The sequence below is a fragment of the Alligator mississippiensis genome, chromosome 15 (assembly GCF_030867095.1).
Source record: "Alligator mississippiensis isolate rAllMis1 chromosome 15, rAllMis1, whole genome shotgun sequence".
NCBI lineage: Eukaryota > Metazoa > Chordata > Crocodylia > Alligatoridae > Alligator > Alligator mississippiensis.
Window position 1 is genome coordinate 37,147,548 of NC_081838.1, and position 19,954 is coordinate 37,167,501.

Sequence of the window (19,954 nt, forward strand, 5' to 3'; positions counted from 1 at the left end):
GTAGGATGTTGCCTGCTTCTGCCTCACAAGGAAGTGCTAAAGACTATGTAGGACCCTGAGCCCCTTAATGGGTCCTGAGAAGGTGATGGGAATAATGCATATGACCATGAATCACTCCTTAGCATTTTTCATACTGCCTCAGCATGGAGTTGTGACACAGTCCCCATGCTGGGAGGATGTTTGCAGGTGCTGCCAACATGTCCATGGCAAGGAGAGACAGGCTGTGGGATTTCAGGTACCTTTTAGTTAGGCCAGGCAGGAGCAGCCACAGGCAGAAGCAGAGCACTAGCTCTTGCTCGGAATTAGCTGATTCAAGATGAGCAGTGGGACCAGGGCAGGGCAGGGCTGTCCTGGTGCTGCAGGAGGGGAGGCCAGAGCCAGGAGGGAAGCACAGCTCCTGGGAGCGGCTCAGAAGACAGGTTGGGGTAGGGAAGGACAGGCCAAAGGATAGCAGCCTCGGGAGGGTTAAGGAGGGCCCTAATCAGCTGGTGCCCATTGCAATCAGCTACATCAGCCTCAGCTGCTCCAGCTGGCTGCAGGGAGGCATTGGCTGCACCTGGCAGACTATTGTTCTGTCCTGGGAAAGGACGATGAGATGAGAGCTGTTTCCACTCCCTGCTCCAGGGCCCGGGTTGAGGTCTCAGATGTGAAGCCCTGGAGTGAAATGTCCCACAGGAGCCACCCCTGGGCCTGAGTTTGGGGCCTTACTTTGCAGGTGCTCCCCTTCCCTCCCCACCGTCCAGCCCTTGTGGGTTTTGTTCTGCCCCTGGGGCAATGAGAGCTGGGGAGGGAGCTGAGCCCTGTCTGGCTCTGGGTTTGTAAGGCTTTCTGCAGGCTCTTGAGAACTGGCACTGGGGGGAGTCTCAGCCCTTTCCCAGGACAGTGGGGGTGATGGGGCCTGAGCTCAGAGTTTGTACCATGTAAGCAGGAACTCATGGTTGTTGGGGTGCATGAGCTCAGGGTGACTGTCCCTGGAGTAGGAGCTGGGCAGCACTGGAGGGGCAGGCAGGATGTTGGGGGTCAGGGCCTAGGAAGGGCTGGGTCAGATTTTGGGTTGGTTTTCATGGAGAAATGAGTGCCAAAGGGCCCTGAGTTTGTGTGAAAGAAGCTTCCACTTTTTGTGCCATCCCAACTCTGTTTGGCATCATGGTACAACTCCCCTGTCTGGGTGTTGGGACTGCTAGGAAAGCTGGTTTTGGAGGAGTTTCCAGAGAGATTCATAGAGGGTCACTCTGTTTTGGAGAGATGCAGCATAGTCTGTGGTCACTATAAGGGAATGAAGTAATAACTTGTTTTGGAGACACTGGTGATTGTGCAGGTCAAGGTAAGGGTCTCTCCAGGCTGCACCATCCCTTTTGTGGGCTCTGTTGAGCTGGAGCTGGTAGCAGAGATCTGGGAACATCAGGGATCAGTCTGCATCAAACCTGACATATGTCCCAGTCACTGCTGCCTCCCCCTTCCTTGAACCCTTGTAGGGAGTGGGGACGGGGTGGTTCTGCCTGTGCCTAATTAACAGCCTGGGCCCTCATAATCAGGAGAAGAAGTCCAGCATTTCCCTGAAATCAGCAGCACAAGGAGGGTAGCAGAGGGAATCCTTGCAGGTGATGACAGTTAAATCTTGCTGTTGGTTCTGGTGCCCTGCTAACAATGCTGTCTCTCCAGCCCAGTCCCCAAGCCAGTGCTGCTTGTGGGACCTGGGAGAAAAGGGGTCTGCAGCTCAATGGTTTTGCTTTAGCAACAGAAGGACTTGCTTCACAGTGTTTCTGGCACAACAATACGAGACTGTCCTCAGGGCTCACATGCCTCATCTGTCAGTGTAGCAAGTTCTGGGCATTGCCCTTGGAGATGGTGACCCCCGCCCCCCCCATGCACAGGCTTGCTGCAGTGTATGGTAGGTGCAAGGTTGCTCATGGCAGCTACCCACTCCAGACCCTCCCAAGGAACCTGGGGAACCCAGTGCATGTGGGAGCTGCTGAATGCAAGCCCAGAGGCTTTGCAGGAGAGGTGCAGAGAGTCTCCAGGCTTCCTCCTGGCCTTGCCCAACTCTAGCAGCTGCACCTGGGACCAGGTGTCTGGGAAGAGAGATGGGTTAATAATCATTTGAATCTCACCTGCAAAGACCCCAAGGATCTAGAGCCTCCCTGGGATTGGGATTTGCAGTGCTGCAGTCCCCATTGCCTGGAGCACTTCCCATATCTGCCCAGGATGCCTGTCCCCCTGCCTCATGCCTCCACCCTCTCCATTGAGTAGCCTCCTGCCCATCTTTTCCTCCCTGGATCCCATTCTACTCCTCTCCCTCCTTTCCCTCCCCCGTCCCCTCTCTCCTCTTGTCAGGGAGAAGCATTGATTGCAAACCTCCAGGACATGTCCTGCATCCTTCTCAGAAATGGGGCTCTGCATCCTGGCCCCTGCCCCTCAGCTCTGAGACTGCTGGAGCCCTGGCTCCCAGGGTGGCAGGAGGTAACATGGGTGCTGCAGCTTCTCCCACCCTTCCTGCACTCTCAGGGGACTGAGGCTGGGTCCCCGGCAGGGGCTTTGGCCCTGGGCTCCACACCCTGACTGAGCAGTTGGAGCCTGTGGCTTGAGGAGGACAGTGTTTGCTGGGGAATCTCCTCAACCCTTTTCTGCCTGGAACCACATCTGCTCGGAGCTCTTGCCTCAGCCCTTAGTCACGTGAAGCTGCATCAGGTCTGTTTATCTGGATCTGCAATGATGGGCAGATTCCTAACATGATTTATTTGTGGTGAGCTCTTGCACTTCTCACCTCCGTGCCAGTGTCCCATTGCTTGGGTGTACTTCTGTGTGCTAGCAGGCTTGGAGTGTAGCTCTGGGTGGAATGGTCCAAGAAACATATGTGAAGTCAGGTCTTTGATGATTGTTTATGCTGGACCAACTGCATATTTCAGAGGTTTGGCAGACAAGCTCACAGGCTTTACTCATGTTTGGGGAGGAAAGAAGTGATGCCAGAGTGAAGTAGCAAGAAGAAGAATCGGTTGTGTTGAGTCATGTCTGCTGCAGCTGTTTGTGGACTGGATTGAAGCAGAAGTCGGGTCAGGTAAGTGCAGTTCTTATCATCCAGGGAATGAGTGAGGCAAGGATCTGTTTTGTTTGGATGCTGTATTGGACTGAGTGTGCAGTTGGGAGAAGTGGCAGACAAGGCTTCTGGCCCAGAGGCCCTTTCCTCAGGTGCAGAAGAGAAGTAGGGGGTTTGAGCGTGTTCCTTCCCCGGTCGTACACTCTGCGAGTGCAGGCTGAGAGAGCTGCTGGCCCTTGTTCTCGATACCATGTAAGAAGCAGGTGACAAGTACCAGGAATGGGAAAGGGGATTTTTCTCTCTACTCTAGCTGGTCAGTGAAGCGTGTGGGGTCTGGATGCCAGCTGGGCCCTGTTGCGGTGTCTGTGCTGGGCACAGCAGATGTCAGGGATGTGGTGGGTGTCCCGTGCAATCCTCGGTGCAGCTGCAGCAGGGGGTCTAAGGGCCTGGCTGTAGCTGGCAGCTGCTTTAGTGTTGCTGGGCTGGTGGCTTTTCTGTGACTGTCAGGTCACAGGTTACTGTGTTACTTGTGGGGTGGGAGCTGGCTGGCTGGTGGGGGCACTGGGGCAGCTCCATGTGTACCACCTGAGCCCATGTATGTTCACTTGTCCAGCAGGACCATGGTTCCCGGTCCAGGGGGAGAACAAGGGAACCACGGCCTGAGGCTCCTGGCTGTGTGTGGCCATGATACAGCTGCCTGGTGCTCTTGTCAGTGTGTGCTGGAGGTGCTGTGTCCTGGTGAGAGCACTGGGAGGGACTAGGAGGATACTGAGAGATGCAGGAGGCACTGGCTGGGACAAGTCAGGGGCTGAGGGTTACTGAAGCTTCCTTCAAGGTACTGGGAGGATACTGGGGAGCTGTGGCTGTTGGCCAGTAAATGGCTTGTGGGTGATGCTCCTGCTTCTGCTTAACAGCTGGTTCCTGGACTGTCGCCTGCTCCTCACTGGGGATAGAGTGAGGGCTGGGATGGGGTCAGCAGCCTGCACTTCTGGTGCGGCCGCCGCCTCCCAGCCCTGCTGGTATCCACTCATTCCCACACCGGAGGCCTGTCCCCCTGCCAGTGTACTACATGCCTGGTGCACAGCCCGTCGCTCCTCCGCTTGTCCCAGCACAGTGGCCTGGCAGCTGTGGGGCCCATGGGGTGACACTCATTGAGACCCTAGGAATGACCAGTGCTGTCTGGATGGGATCTATGAGGGCCATGACAGTGCCCTGGTGCTCAGCACAAGGAGCCTTAGTGCCATCCCCCCCCCCCCCCCCCCGGCCATTGAGTGCCTCTTCATCCTCTGGGAGAAATGGAAGGCACTGGGGGGCTATTGAGAGGTTACTGGGTGGTTACTGAAGGAGCTGGGCTGTTTACTGGATCTGCCTGGGAAGGTATTGGGAGGCCCTGGGGCATACTAGGGAGCTAATAGGAGGTTACTGGACTCCTTACTGGGGGACACTGAAGGCTGTGACTGCTGCTGGGAGGGGACTAGGAGGTAACTTTTGGGCACTGGGAGGTTCCTGGCCCAGATGCCTGTCACGCAATTGTCCTGGACCTGCCACTCCAACTTGTGCAACTCCTGGGGGCCAGAAGAGCCCCTCTGCATGAGCCTCAGCACCTACACAGTTGCCTGCCAAGCTGCCAGTGCCATCGTTAGTGTCTGGGCTTGGCACGGTCCCAATGTGTGCTTGGAGTGCAAGTTCCAATCATCCAGGCCCCCTGACTCCCTAGCTCTCACTCTCCAGCTCCCACCCCCTCCTAGGGAACCCAGGCGTCTGGGCACTCACCCCCTCCCCTTTCTCTGCCCCCACCAAGTTTTCATCTGCCCGGACAAAAGCAACTACAATATGTATGGTTCCCACTGCCCCACCTCTTGCTCTGCAGCCTCCTCGGTGGGCAGTGCTGAGGGCTGCGTCTGCCTGGCTAACCTCATCTCCAGTGGAACCGACTGCATCCTGGCCTCAGCTTATGGCTGCCTTGGCCCAGCAGCACCTACCACCCGGTGAGCTGGCAGGGGCATGGTGGGGTAGAAAGGGGCTGAATGCACCCAGATGTGGGGTGGGGCACAGAAATGTATCCTACAGCCCCATTGCAGCCAGCTATGGAGTGGGGTAACACCAAGTGTAGCTGGGAGTTGAGATGCAACTGCCTCTGGCCTGGGGAGAGTGGCTGAGTATAACAAGTCGTCCTGGACCCAGAGTGTGATCTGCATGAGTGTTGCTGCATGTTCCTTCTTGTTTTCCCATTCATCCCCCACCAACAGGTGGGAGACGCCCGATTTGAGGAGGAGTGCTTTGAGTGCTGTACGTGCCGTGGTCCCGGGGACCTGACATGCAAGCACAGCCAGAGCCCGCCTTCAAGGACTGTTGGTTCCAGGACAGCAAGAAGGACTGCCAGCCCCTTGGTGACTGTGCCTGGCTCTGGGGTGGGGAGAACAGGGCCCGGGATGCAGACAGCTCCCCACATGGCTAAACCATGGCAGAAAGCTGCATATAGTAGCATCTCCAGCTACCTTGCCGCTAGCATTTTATGTGTACATTTTACACCTAAAATGTATGACTTGACTTTTACCCTGACCATGGAGGATTTTCTGTTCAGCCTGTTTTGCACAAACTATTCGTGCACCTTTAGGACAAAGCTTGTAACAGTATGTGCAAGAAATATATTCCGGCTTCAGGAATGCAAATGCTGCAGAGACGAGTGCATGGGCTGAATGTATGCCTTTGCATCGGTGAGATATACCGTACCCAGCACAGAAAAGTGAGCTGGCCATAGACTTTTTAACACCTTCTGTGGGATGCTTGTACTAGTATAAGGATTTAGTCCACATATTTCTTATACAAAACACAGTGTGTGTCACTTTTCTTTTTACAATAAGAAAACATTTGTCTATCTGCTTTATATTTTAGTGGGTACAATGTAAAGGTGGTTTTCTCTCAAAAATGAAAGGTCAGAAAGAAGGGGAGGAGGAAGGGAAAGGAGGCACTGACAGAGTTGAGTGAGCTTTACCCTTCCTTTGCTTGCAACCAGTTGCTGAGGCTCTCATGTCTGCGTTGTCTTGTGTTTCAGAGCATGCTTTCAGATGAAAGAAGCCAGAAAGCTCTCGACCAAAGACTGGAGGTACAATGCATGTTATTCATGCTCCATGTGTCAACTTGGAGCAGAAAGTGAAAGCTACCCGCTAGCAGCAGAGGCACAATGCCCATGGGTCCCTACTCCATTTTAATCAGCCCTAACATCAAGGCTACACACAGTCAGTTCAAACCTCTATCCATCACCGCCAATTCCAAGCAGTCTCGTCTACCCTAGCACTAAGGCTGCACCAACCTACTCCACCCATGTTGTCACAGCCACTAGTCCCACCAAACGTACACCACGCTACCTCCTAGCAGTAGCCGTCCAAGCCGACTACTACTTCACCCCCTGCCCTGTAGCCATCAAATCCCAACACCCTGACCTCTCCAACCCTCCACATTATACGCAACCAAGCTAATGCCACTCTATGCTTCACCCTCTAAATGAGGCTTCTGAATGTCCCTATGCTTCTACCAACTCCAGCCTCATGAAAAGGGCAGTCTCTACCCAAAGGACAAAAAGAAAGTATAGGGAAAAAGAAGCCAAGATTAGAATAAAGACAGTAGAGGCAAGATAGGAGGCAAGGCTGCAGGAGGAGAGTCGAGACAAGGCAGTGAGGCAGGAGTGGGGAAATCGGGACAGGGAAGAAGAGGATTCACGAGGCTGACTGGCACATAATGCATTAAGGGGGGTCCCCAAGCAGGGCCAGGGGACAACAGCCCTGGGGCAGAGACAGTTGAGCAGTAGATGGGGGGCAAGGAGGAACAGGGATGACTTGACATGGCGTAGCCTAGGCTACGGTGCAGACCTCCCTACTCGGCACTTGGTGCTTTGGGCTGTGTAGCTGCTGGAGCCCCACAAGGACAGCTGTGGGTGATCCTCCCTTCACACTAACTGGGCCAAGTGGCATTTCCCTTGGGTTGCCTTGTGAGTAGCAAAGACAACTGTTTTTGGTTTTGCTGAATGTGCCATAGTTAGGGTGGCCTTTAGTTGGTGCTGTTGAGCTTGTCCTGTTTCCATGGACTATGGACGTGTTATATTTGGCAATGGGTAGGGGGAGGAGAGTCTGCAAATGTTAGAGCAGCCAGTCAGAACTTACTTTCTTGGTTTTCTGTCTGGGGCTAGAGCCAGGGCGAGGAAGGTGCTGTTCAGCCCCAGAATCTGAACCCGGTCCTCAGTGCTGACAGAAAGTTACGCTTGCTTTGCATCCCCTCTTGGTCTCTCACCCAGTGATCCTGACCAACTTAAAGGCTTGGATGCTTTGGCCTTTGCTCAGTGCTGCTGCCCTTGGGAGTGGGAGCTTTATTCAGATGCTACTGTGTGCCCCCCAGGGGTTCATTGGTAAAGCTCTGGAAAGAGGTGTCCCGTGGTACCATCTGTGTGGTATTCCTAATAACCCTTCTTTCACAGCAAATAGCTGATAGCTCGCTATAGTCAAGTTGGGCAGGTTCGACCATTTACTCACAGTGACATACTGTATGGTGGCTCCATCCTGCTTCTGAACCCAAGTTAATCCAGATGGAGAAAGATAGTTGTGATCCTTATTTCCATCGGAGTCTGCCAAAAAGCGGTCAGGCAGGCACCCCTCTTATGCATTAGGAATAGAAAATGTTGCCACTTTGCATGGTTCTGGCCGTTCCTCCTGAGTCTGTATTTAGGAGGGACTTGGGGCTATGTTGAAATGCCACCAACACTCGAAGCTCAGGCTATCAGTGTAATGGCCTGAATTTGGGCTGGTTTGATTTCCCAAACCATTTGTGGTGTTACGTAAAACTTGTGAGCACTGTTCTTTATAACATGCAGTATATTTGGTGATCTTTAAGCTGTTACTTTTTTCTAGGATTCTGTTCTGCTGATTTCCTTGTCCTTGGAGGGTATGTCCTCGCACCTTTTGGCTTCCTGCTTCCATTTTTATGTACGGATTGTATTGTATCATTAGAGGGCCAAAGATCAGGGCCCCTTTCTGGTAGGCCCCGTAGATGTAGTTGTCATAGTAGCTAGTGTCTCCAAGAGAAGGGTTTTTTTTGGTCCGTTCCGGTTTCCTCAGTACTGCCTGTGCGAGCTCCTGTTCAACTTGTACAAGCACTAGTGCTGAGCAGTGGGGATCCAATATCTGAAAAAGTCTACTCGCCCTTGCACTGCTGAATAGCGGAAACACCGGGTTTGGTTTTCATTCTCATTGTTTGCAAGGAAGACTGGAGAATGGATCGGTGGGATGGAGGTGTTTTTTCCTCAAAGAAGTTCAGCCTTTCTGACAGTCAGGTTATTGGAAGCTGGACGTGGCAGTATGTCTTGACAGTTTTGTATATGGGCCTTAAAGGGCACCCTTTGGTCATGTAGAGCCTGTCCTCTGGAACAACCTTCTTGCACCCCTGCTCCTCAGCAACATTTTCAGTTTCATGAGTAGCCCTGACACTATGGCCTGAATATCTCTCCCTTGATTTGTATTTCTTTTAAAAAATCCTTATGTATTGGAGCACTGGACTTAACTGCTTTTAGCAGTAGGTCTGGGAGGGTGTTATAATTGGGTCTACTTGAGCAGCTCACACATAGTATGGTCATTAGTGGTATTTATTATGGGGAGACCGAGACATGCCTTGCACTGGTTTTGGAAAGTGAGGAGTATGGTTTTTGAAAGCTTACCTGTAAGATTTCTGCTGTTTTTCACAGAACTGTCAGGCTTTGTGTCCAGCTCTAGTTATTTCAGTGCAGAGTTGCATTATGCTGGGAGTCTAAGGAGGATATGGTACTTAGGGAGGGTGATATTTAGCATATAGGGCAAATGGCATATGTTGGTAGATCACACCTTTTACTGGACTACACTCTGGTTGTAGGTCCAGGAAGCAGGATGGCTGTTGTGAGAGACAGCATGCCTGGGCCTCATGTTGCTGCATCACTGCATCTCTCTTGTCTGTTATAGCTAGTCAGTAATGTCCTTGTTGTACCCACATTTCTTAAGCAGTATGCCCCACTTTTTGAAAAAGCTAGGTATCACTATGAAATGATTGCTTTTCGGGTGGATGTGTAAGACCCCTGACACTTGATGGAATGAATTGGTTGCCTAGCGTTTCCTATACCCAGAGCCATAAACACCTGCATTATTTATTAAATAATTAGGCACTGAATTATTTATTAAATATGTACCATAAACATAACTCTGCCTCTGATACATGCTCTTGAATTAGAGCAGTGGTGCACTGGTACTAAGATATGCATCCTTCAGTGTTGGTGTGCACTTGATCGCATGGTTTCTTTGTGAGGTGCAGACATGCCTGTTTAGGATGCTTCTGAGACTGTCACTGCACTAGAAAAAGACATTTGATTTTCTCTAGCCTGGTTTGGTGCCACCTGTGGCCAGGAAGGGTAGTTGGTCATTCGGTTTGGACAGACTGTGGGCAGAGGTAGGAGAGATCAGAGCCGTGGCTTGGTTGGATGCATTGGGGAGTTTGGGAAGCTTTCCACAAAGGATGAGGGCTGGCTGGGATGGCTGCAGCCTGCATAGGATTGTGGGGCATCTTGTTGGGGTTGGGATGTAGTTGTGGGGGCACTGACTAGACTTTGGGGTACGCTGGGTACTCAAGCAGTAGGGTGTATCCATGCTGTATTTCAGGACTCTGGAGGCAGGAGCTCTGAGGCTTTGAGAGAAGAGCCTCGGCTCCTTTGGTGTGTGAGCCTGGAGACTTTTTGAGCTAGGAGCAGGCTAGGAACTTGGGGACTTCTGCAATGGTTAATTGGATTTCATGGGCTCAGGGTGGGGAGGTGGCTTGACTGGTTGGGAGCATCCTGGAGTTACACCAGGATTCTGGTGCTGGGGCTTATTTTCCTGCAGCCTGTGGACTTTGGGACATGGATGGGGCCGCGGCGTTGGCTGTGGTCTGGGGCTTGGGTTGCAAGAGGGTCCTCAGGAGATTGAGTCTAAACCTGGTGTTCAGGGAAAAGACAACATGTTCTTGGGTCATGCCAGATACTCAGGTGAGGTGAGGGGGCTATGTTGCTGGGGAGCTGAACTAATTGGTAGAATGTCTTGATTGGTTGTATGCAGATACAGCTTGGAAACCTGTCTTGATTGGATTCCATATTTGGGTTTGGACAGGGATAGGAACATCTCTGGTTTGAAGTAGACATTGTGTGATGATGGCAGTGAGTGAGGCTGGCTGGGCTGGGTGATGGTGATGGGGCAGCTGTTTGGTCTGGGCGTGGGACAGGATGTAGCCCTGTCTTGTTGTGTTGTGATCAGTCCCCTAATTAGTACTTGGTGGGTTTTTCCGCATGGCAGGGGAGTCCTGCTTGTTGGGTTAAAGTTAGTATAGTCATAGGCTAGCTTGTTTGGGTGCTCCCTGTGGGGCTGCTTCTTAGTGGGGTGCACACGGGAGGGCCTTGTCATGGCAGTAAGAGTGAAGGCTGGCAGTGCTGGGGACAGAGGTTTGATGGAACTGGGATGCAAGGATTGTTTGGCTGCATCTCAGAGCTTAGACCAGGTGCAAATCGTAGTGTGTTTGGTGCACCATGAGGGGTGGGGGTTGGCATGGACAACATGCACTTCACACGTACTGGTTGGAGTCCACGAGTTTGGATTCCTGATGGGATTTGCTGGGTGTTGTGTTGGGAAGGGGTGTGCAGGCACAGTTGGTGGCAACTGCCTGTAACCCATGGGCCTGGTTTCGGGATGCGCACACAGGCAGCCCCTAGTTTGGTTGGCCGTGGGCTGGGGCTTGAAACTGGTGGTGGGTTGCAGGTTGCTGAGGGTAGTCCGACTGCATTGGCCTTTAACGTATGTGAAACATGGGATGCTACTGCAGCTGCACTTCTCCCTGTCCCCGTTTATTGTTCTCTCTTTATAAACCCCCTGTCTTACCTCACTCCCCTAGACTCATAGATGTTAGGGTCGGAAGGGACCTCAACAGATCATCGAGTCCAACCGCCTGCATAGGCAGGAAAGAGTGCTGGGTCTAGATGACCCCAGCTAGATGCCTATCTAACCTTCTCTTGAAGACCCCCAGGGTAGGGGAGAGCACCACCTTCTTTGGGAGCCCGTTCCAGACCTTGGCCACTCGAACTGTGAAGAACTTCCTCCTAAAGTCCAATGTAAATCAGCTCTCTTTAAGCTTGTGGCCATTATTTCTTGTAACCCCTGGGGGCGCCTTGGTGAATAAATCCTCACCAATTCCCTTCTGTGCCCCCGTGATGAACTTATAGGCAGCCACAAGGTTGCCTCTCAACCTTTTCTTGCGGAAGCTGAAAAGGTCCAGTTTCTCTTGTCTCTCGTTGTAGGGCTTGGTCTGCAGGCCCTTAACCATATGAGTGGCCCTTCTCTGGACTCTCTCCAGGTTATCCGCATCCTTCTTGAAGTGCAGCGCTCAGAATTGCACACAGTACTCCAACTGCAGTCTGAACAGCGCCCGATAGAGGTGAAGTATCACCTCCTTGAATCTATTCGTCATGTATCTGCTGATGCACGATAAAGTGCCATTGGCTTTTCTGATGGCTTCGTCACACTGCTGACTCATGTTCATCTTGGAGTCCACTAGGACTCCAAGATCCCTTTCCAATTCTGTGCCACCCAGCAGGTCATTCCCTAGGCTGTAGGTGTGCTGGACATTTTTCCTCCCTAGGTGCAGCACTTTTCATTTCTCCTTGTTGAACTGTGTTCTGTTGTTTTCTGCCCACTTGTCTAACCTGTCCAGGTCTGCTTGCAGCTCTTCCCTGCCCTCCAGCGTGTCCACTTCTCCCCATAGCTTTGTGTCATCTGCAAACGTGGACAGAGTACATTTGACTCCCTCATCCAAGTCGCTGATGAAGACATTAAAGAGTATCGGTCCAAGGACCGAGCCCTGTGGGACCCCACTGCCCACACCTTTCCAGGTCGAGACTGATCCATCTACCACGACTCTCTGGGTGCGACCCTCTAGCCAATTCGCCACCCACCAGACTGTGCAGTCTTCCATATGACAGCCTCTTAACTTGTTCACCAGTATCGGGTGGGATACCGTATCGAAGGCCTTCCTGAAGTCTAAGTATACGACATCCACCCCTCCTCATGTGTCCAGGCATTTCATAACCTGGTCATAGAAAGAGACTAGGTTGGTCAGGCACGATCTGCCCGCCACAAGCCCGTGCTGGTTTCCCCTCGGCATAATTTGCCCTGCCGGGCTCTCACAAATGTGAGCCTTGATAATTTGTTCAAAGACTTTACCAAGGTTGGAGGTGAGACTGACTGGCCTATAGTTGCCTGGGGTCCTCCTTCCTCCCCTTTTTGAAAATGGGGACCACGTTAGCCCTTTTTCAGTCCTCCGGGACTTGGCCCATGCGCAACGAGCGTTTGAATATTCCTGCCAGTGGCTCTGCAATGATGTCGGCCAGTGCTTTCAGCACCCTCGGATGGAGCCCATCTGGGCCTGCTGATTTAAAGGCATCCAGTTCTTCCAAATGACTCTGCACCACCTCAGGATCTACGTATGGAAGTCTGGCGCCTTGCTGCTGCCTCTCTACAACCCCAGTGAGAGACTTGTCGTGCCCCTCGCTTAGGAACACTGAGGCAAAGAACTCGTTGAGGAGTTCAGCCTTGTCCCCTCTATCTGTCACCAATTGTTTCTGCCCATTTAGCAGGGGTCCTATTCCTCCCTGGGCCTTCCTTTTACTCCCAATATATCTAAAAAACAATTTCTTGTTGTCTTTTACTTGGGTTGCCATCCTCAGCTCCATGGTAGCTTTGGCCTGCCTAACTGCCTCCCTACAAGCACGAGCAGAGGAGGTGTATTCATCTTTAGTGATCTCTCCCTGTTTCTACTTTTTATGTGCTCCCCTTTTGGCCCTTAGGCTGCCCTGGATTTCTGTGGTCAGCCATGGAAGCCTCCTGGCCCCTTTCCATTTTTTGCCTCGCTCGGGGATCGTCTTGCTTTGTGCCTGAAGGATTGTTTCCTTTAGGCACAGCCACCCTTCTTGGGCTCCCATCCCTTCAAAACTCCTACTCTGCAGTGCGTCCTTGACTAATCGCCTGAGTGCATTGAGATCAGCTTTCCTAAATTCTAGCACTTTCACCCTACTAGTTACCTTACCCACTCGCCGTCTTATGTTGAATTCTATTATAAGGTGATCACTGTATCCCAAATGGCTACCAATCTGGAGGTCCCCTATCATGTCATCTCCTGTTGCCAATACCAGATCCAGTATGGCATTCCCCCTAGTGGGACCATGCACCTCCTGTGTCAGGTGGAGGTCCTGTATACAGGTTAGAAACCTGCGTGAGCGATGGGACCTTGCTGTCTGCGTCTCCCAGCAGATGTCCGGGTAGTTTAGGTCCCCCACGACTACCGCCTCTTTAGCTTTTATGGTCTCCGAGAGTTGCCTCAGGAGCCCTGCATCTATTTCTTCCCCTTGGTGTGGGGGTCTGTAGCAGACCCCTACCACCAAATCCCTTTCTCCTTGCCCCCCATGTAGCCTAACCCACAATCCTTCTACTTCCTCAACCTTGGATTCTGTCTCTATGAGGGTTGATGTATATTGCTCACTGACATAAAGTGCAACCCCCCTCACCCCCCCCCTTTCTTCCCCGACCTGTCCTTTCTGTACAATCTATAGCCCTCAATATGTACCGCCCAGTCATGGGATGAATCCCTCCAGGTCTCTGTTAGCCCCACTAAGTCATGGGTGTTTAGTGCAAGCAGGAGCGCTAGTTCATCCTGCTTGTTCCCCATGCTCCTAGCATTAGTATATAGGCACTTGAGCCCTGCGACTGGTGCCTTTGCTGCCCCCCCGCTCCGAGTCCCAAAGGGCCCTTTGATTCTTACCTTCTTGTTTCTTACCTGTTCTGTAGTGCTGGTCTCCCCATGGCTTTCAGGTTTCCAACGTTCTCCTTCAGGCTGGGCTGTCCTTGTGGGTGCCACATGGTTTGGTGGTCCACAGCTTCCCCTGCCCTCATACTCCCCTCCCCCCGACGAGCCTAGTTTAAAGCCCACCGGAGGAGATCCGCCAACCTAGTAGAAAACACACGCTTACCTTTGGGGGACAGGTGAAGCCCATCCCAACTGAGCATGTCCCTCGTTGTGATGTGCGGGTCATTGTCCAGGAAGCCGAAGCCTGCCTCGAGACACCACTGCCGAAGCCGCCAGTTGGTCTCTCTGATGCAGTTCTCCTGCAGTCTTCCTCGTCCGGTCACTGGTAGGATGGAAGAGAAAACCAACTGTGCCCCGAACTCCTTCAGCACGCCACCCAGAGCACTGTAGTCCGCCATCAGGTGATCGGGGGTTCTCCTGGCCGCATCATTAGTACCCACATGGACTAGGACCGTGGGGTAATAATCGGTGGGCTTGATCCTGGCCTGGATTACCTCCGCCACATCCTGAATCTTTGCTCCAGGGAGGCAGCATACCTCTCGTGCCGAGGGGTCCTGGCGACAGATGGGTCCTTCCGTACCTCTCAGGATGGAGTCGCCTATGACGAGCACTCGTCGCCTCCTCTTCTGGATCCTCGTGGATCTCTTGATCTGTTCGAGTGTGGAGAACGTGGTGTTTCTTCTTGCCCAAGGGTTTCCTTCTCCCCTTCCATCTCCTGCAGGGTCGCCAGGGCCTTGTACCTGTTCACCAGTCGGACCGGAGAAGCTGGTACTGGTTCGCTGCGAGCTGCTCCGGTCCTGGCTGTGACCGTCTGCCACTCTGCTGTGGAGGGCACTCCCCGGGCTGCTTCTTCCTTCGGTGCCTGGGCCTGCAGGGAAAGGAAATAACTGTCAATTTCATCCTCCGCCTCCCTGATCCCCCTCAGCCTGCTAACCTCCTCCCGGAGCTCCCTCACCTGCGCCTCCAGAGCCCTAAGACGGGCACCTGCCGGACAGGTGTGGGGGCCCCCAATCTCTGCTCCCCCCGGCCCTGCTGGGGATCCCCCACAGACCAGGAGTTAGGGGGACATCAGCTCCCTCATGGGCTCAGTCTGGGTGGAGGCCTTGGACCTGCCCCGGGTAGCCTTGTCCCCCTGGGCAGAGGCCCTAGCAGCACTCCTCGTAGACACTATTCTATAAGCTGCTGGTTGTAGACCTGCGCGGTGTCTATGCCCTACCCCTACAGGAGTCCCATTCCTGGCCCTTCCTGCCCGCCCGCCGGCGCGAACGCCTGCGCAAACGCCGGCGTGCTCTTACAGAGTGCACCTGTTTGCGCGCTCTGTTCGCGCCTCGCGGCTCGGGAGCACAGCTCCCTACCGGCTCAGCTATATGGGACCCGGGGGGCTTCCCCTCCAGATCTGGTTCAGCTGTGCCGGGTCCCTCCACCCCACTTACCTTCGGGGGATCAGCTGCTGCTGCCCCCGCTGCCGATTCCTCTGCTGCTGCCGCATCTCCGGTCAGTCGGTTGGTAAAAGGGCACACGTGCGTGCGGGACACACGTGTGCTGCCTCCTCTCCTTCCCGCTGCTGGTTCCCAAGTATCTCTGGCTCTCTATATATGTCTGCCCAAAGATATGTCTGTCCCTATACATCTCTGGCTCAACATATCTCTTCCTCCTTATATCATTGGCTCCTTATACTTCAGACTCCTATATTTCTGGCTCCTTATATCTCTCTCCCCATATATCTCTGGCTCTATATATTGGTTGGTGAATTGGCTAGAGGGTCGCACCCAGAGAGTCGTAGTGGATAAGTTGGTATTGACCTGGAAGGGTGTGGGAAGTGGGGTCCCGCAGGGCTCAGTCCTAGGATCAATGCTCTTCAATGTCTTCATCAGCGACCTGGACGAGGGAGTGAAGTGTACTCTGTCCAAGTTTGCAGAAGACACAAAACTGTGGAGAGAAGTGGACACTCTGGAGGGCAGGGAACAACTACAAGCAGGCCTGGACATGTTGGACAAATGGGCACAAAGCAACAGAATGCAATTCAACAAGGAGAAATGCAAAGTGCTGCACCTAGGGAAGAAAAATGTCCAGCATACCTACTGCCTAGGAAATGACCTGCTTGGTGGAACGGAAGCAGAAAGGGATCTTGGAGTCCTGGTGGACTCCAAGATGAACATGAGTCAGCAGTGTGACGAAGCCATCAGAAAAGCTAATGGTACTTTATCGTGCATCAGCAGATGCATGACGAACAGAACCAAGGAGGTGATACTTCACCTCTATCGGGTGCTGGTCAGACTGAAGTTGGAGTACTGCGTGCAATTTTGGGTGCCACACTTCAAGAGGGATGCGGATAACCTGGAGAGGGTCCAGAGAAGGGCCACTTGTATGGTTAAGGGCTTGCAGGCCAAGCCCTATGAGGAGAGACTAGGACAACTGGACCTCTTCAGCCTCCGCAAGAAAAGGTTGAGAGGCTACTTTGTAGCTGCCTATAAGTTCACCACGGGGACACAGAAGGGAATTGGTGAGTATTTATTCACCAAGCCGCCCCCGGGGTTACAAGAAATAATGGCCACATGCTAGCAGAGAGCAGATTTAGATTGGACATTAGGAAGAACTTCTTCGCAGTTTGAGTGGCCAAGGTCTGGAATGGGCTCCCAAGGGAGGGGGTGCTCTCCCCTACTCTGGGGGTCTTCAAGAGGAGGTTAGATAGGCATCTAGCTGGGGTCATCTAAACCCAGCACTCTTTCCTGCCTATGCAGGGGGTTGGACTCGATGATCTATTGAGGTCCCTTCCGACTCTAGCATCTATGAATCTATGATCTCTGTCCCCATATATCTCTGGTTCTATATATCTTTGTCCCAATATATTTCTTGCTCCTTATATCTCTGGTTCTATATATCTCTGCCTTCAGATATCTCTGCCTTCAGATATTTCTTGCTTCTTATATCTCTGGATCTATAGATCTCTGTCCCCATATATTTCTAGCTCCATATATCTCTGTCCCCATATGTCACAGAGCCCTGAGATGCCCTGCTCCCATAGAGGGGAACACTGCTAGGGAAGAAGACCTAGCAGGGAATAAGGAGCCCAGCTGTGGGTTGCCAGGGCAACCAGAGAGAAGGTCAGCTGACCCTAAGGGGCAGGGTCTGTCTCTTATAAAGCCCAGGAGCTGAGGCCAGAGGCAGTTCCCTGCCAGCAGCCAGAGAGGCAGGAGCTCCTGGAGTAATGATGCGAGAGGCAGCGAGAACCGCAGGTACAGCTTGACTTGAGTTGAGCAATGTTGTTGTAGCCACCTGGTTATATGTTTGAGTTATAGCCAGGAGGCTCAAATTTGTGTTGCTGTTTGTTAAACCAATCGGTGGTTTGGGTGAGGCTATTAGGGGTTGGAGGAGGCCTCATAGGGGACTCGCAGCAGACTGCGAGGACCCCAGCACCAGTAGGCGCAGCACACGGGGTGCATAGACCCCAGCCCCAGAGAGGGGCGTTTTAGAGGCCCAAGTTGGCTGCGGTGAGCCCCAGAAAAGGGGGGCAGCATTTTTAGGAGCCAAGTGTGGGCCCAAGTATAGGCACGGAGAGCCCAGATAGGGGGCAGCTTTACTGAGGTACCCAAGGGTGGGCAAGGAAGGCCCCAGGAGGTGGCAGCATTGTGGATAAGGCCCCAGAAAAGAGGGCACAGAGTGAGAGGGGGCCGGAGGGAGCCCTCACACCGGAGGGAGCCCTCACACCATAGGGAGCGTGCAGTAAAGGAAGGAAGGCCCAGGGAGAACAGTAAGGGGCCGAATAGTGAGAGAACTGAGACAACAGTGATTCCTATCGACGAGGTGTGGACTGCGGTGTAGGGGAGGAAACGGACCTGCAGATAGCATCCCCTAGTGGCAGAGCAGTATAAGGGCAGCCTCCTGCTAATTAATACTAATTAATTAATTAATTAAGATCAAGGCATGGCAGGCGAGTAGGCAGGCGGCTGCCCCAGAGATAGGTGTGTGGGCCACATTAAGAGTGGCCCAGAGCAGATGCCTGTCACACCATATATTTCTGCTTACTTACATTTCTGTCTCTATATATCTCTGGCTCCAAATATCTCTCTCTCATTATAATTCTGGCTCCATATATCTCTCTCCCCATATTTATCTGGCTCTATATTTTTCTGGCCTCAGATATCTCTGCCCCAGATATACCAGGCTTCTTATATCCCTGGCTCCATATATCTCTCGGTCCCCGTATAGCTTAGCCCCGTATATGTCTGACTCTATATATCTGTGGCCTCATGTATCTCTCTCTCCTCCATATCTCTGCCTACTTACATCATTGGCTCCTTACATCTCTGTCCCCATATCTCTGGCTCCTTATATTATTGACTCCTTATATTTCTGACTCCTTATATCTTTGGCTCCATATATCTCTCTCCCCATATATATCTGGCTCTATGTATGTCTGTCCCCATACATTTCAGACTCCATATATTTCTTGCTCCTTATATCTCTGTCCCCATGTATACCAGGTCCATATATCTCTCTGTCCCCATATAAATCTGGCTTCTTATATCTCGGAGTCTCTATATATCTTTGTCCCCATATATCTCTCTCCTTGTATATACCCGGCTCTGCATATCTCTGCCCCCATATATCTCATCGCGACCCTCAATGCACAAACTAAGTCTATTCCATCTTGGAGGAAAGGCAGCAAGAGGGCACAGCAACCCCCCTGGCTCTCCAGGGACCTAGCAGACCTCCTGAGGCTAAAAAGAAAGGCCTACAAATGATGGAGGATGGGAGTCACCTCCAAAGAGGATTATTCTGTACTGGTCTGGTCCTGTAGGGAGCATACCAGGAAAGCCAAGGCTGCAACTGAACTCCAACTAGCTTTGAGCATCAAGGACAATTAAAAGTCCTTTTTCAGATATGTGGGGAGCTGGAGGAAAAGCAGGGGCAACATTGCACCCCTGCTGAACCAGATGGGGCAACTGACACCTGACACACAGGAAAAAGCCAACCCATTAAATAGGTACTTTGCGTCAGTCTTTCATCAGTCCCATGGGATGCCCATGCCCACTACGGGACAGGGAAGTCCGGATGAGGGTGACCCCCTGCCCTCCATTAATGCTGACTTCATGAAGGAACATCTTGAGAAGCTGGATACCTTCAAGTCAGCCGACCATGACAATCTTCACCCCAGGGTACTCAAGGAGCTGGCGAGCATCATAGCCCAGCCTCTAGCACGGATCTTTGAAAACTCTTGGCACTCTGGTGTAGTGCCCGAAGACTGGAAGAAGGCCAATGTGGTGCCTATCTTCAAGAAAGGGAGGAAAGTGGATCCGGCTAACTATAGGCCCATCAGCCTGACTTCTATCCCGGGGAAGTTCTTAGAAAAGTTTATTAAAGAGGCCATCCTTAATGGACTGGCTGATGCCAACATCTTAAGGGATAGCCAGCACGGGTTTGTTGTGTATGGTCTTTCTTGACCAATCTCATTTTCTTCTACGACCAGGTGACCTATCACCTGGACCAGGTAGGAAGAGATTGATGTCATATATCTTGACTTCAAAAAAGCCTTCGATCTGCTTTCCCATGATCACCTCTTGGAGAAACTGGCCAATTGTCGCCTTGGGTCCTCCACGATCCACTGGCTGGAAAATTGGCTCCGGGGTCGGACCCAGAGGGTAGTAATTGATGGAACTCAATCATCATGGTGTCCTGTGACCAGTGGGGTCCCCCAAGGCTCTGTCCTTGGACCCATACTGTTCAACATCTTCATTAGTGATGTGGACACTGGAGTCAGAAGCGGACTGGCCAAGTTCGCCGACGACACCAAACTTTGGGGCAAAGCATCCACGCCAGAAGACAGGTAGGTGATCCAGGCTGACCTGGACAGGCTCGGCAAGTGGGCGGACGAGAATCTGATGGTGTTCAACGCCGATAAATGCAAGGTTCTCCACCTTGGGAAGAAAAACCTGCAGCATCCTTATAGGCTCGGCAGTGCTACACTGGCTAGCACTATGGAAGAAAGAGACTTGGGGTTCATCATTGACCACAAGATGAACATGA

The 19,954-nt window shown here is 52.4% G+C and overlaps 1 long non-coding RNA gene across 1 annotated transcript; it reads left to right on the top strand.

Moving 5' to 3' along the window:
* The first annotated feature begins 556 nt into the window (after positions 1 to 556).
* On the top strand, positions 557 to 9,249 carry LOC132245641 (uncharacterized). The gene is made up of 4 exons (XR_009457347.1): positions 557 to 715; positions 2,907 to 3,055; positions 4,836 to 5,022; positions 5,284 to 9,249. It is a non-coding gene; the product is annotated as an uncharacterized LOC132245641 (long non-coding RNA).
* Positions 9,250 to 19,954: the final 10,705 nt, after the last annotated feature.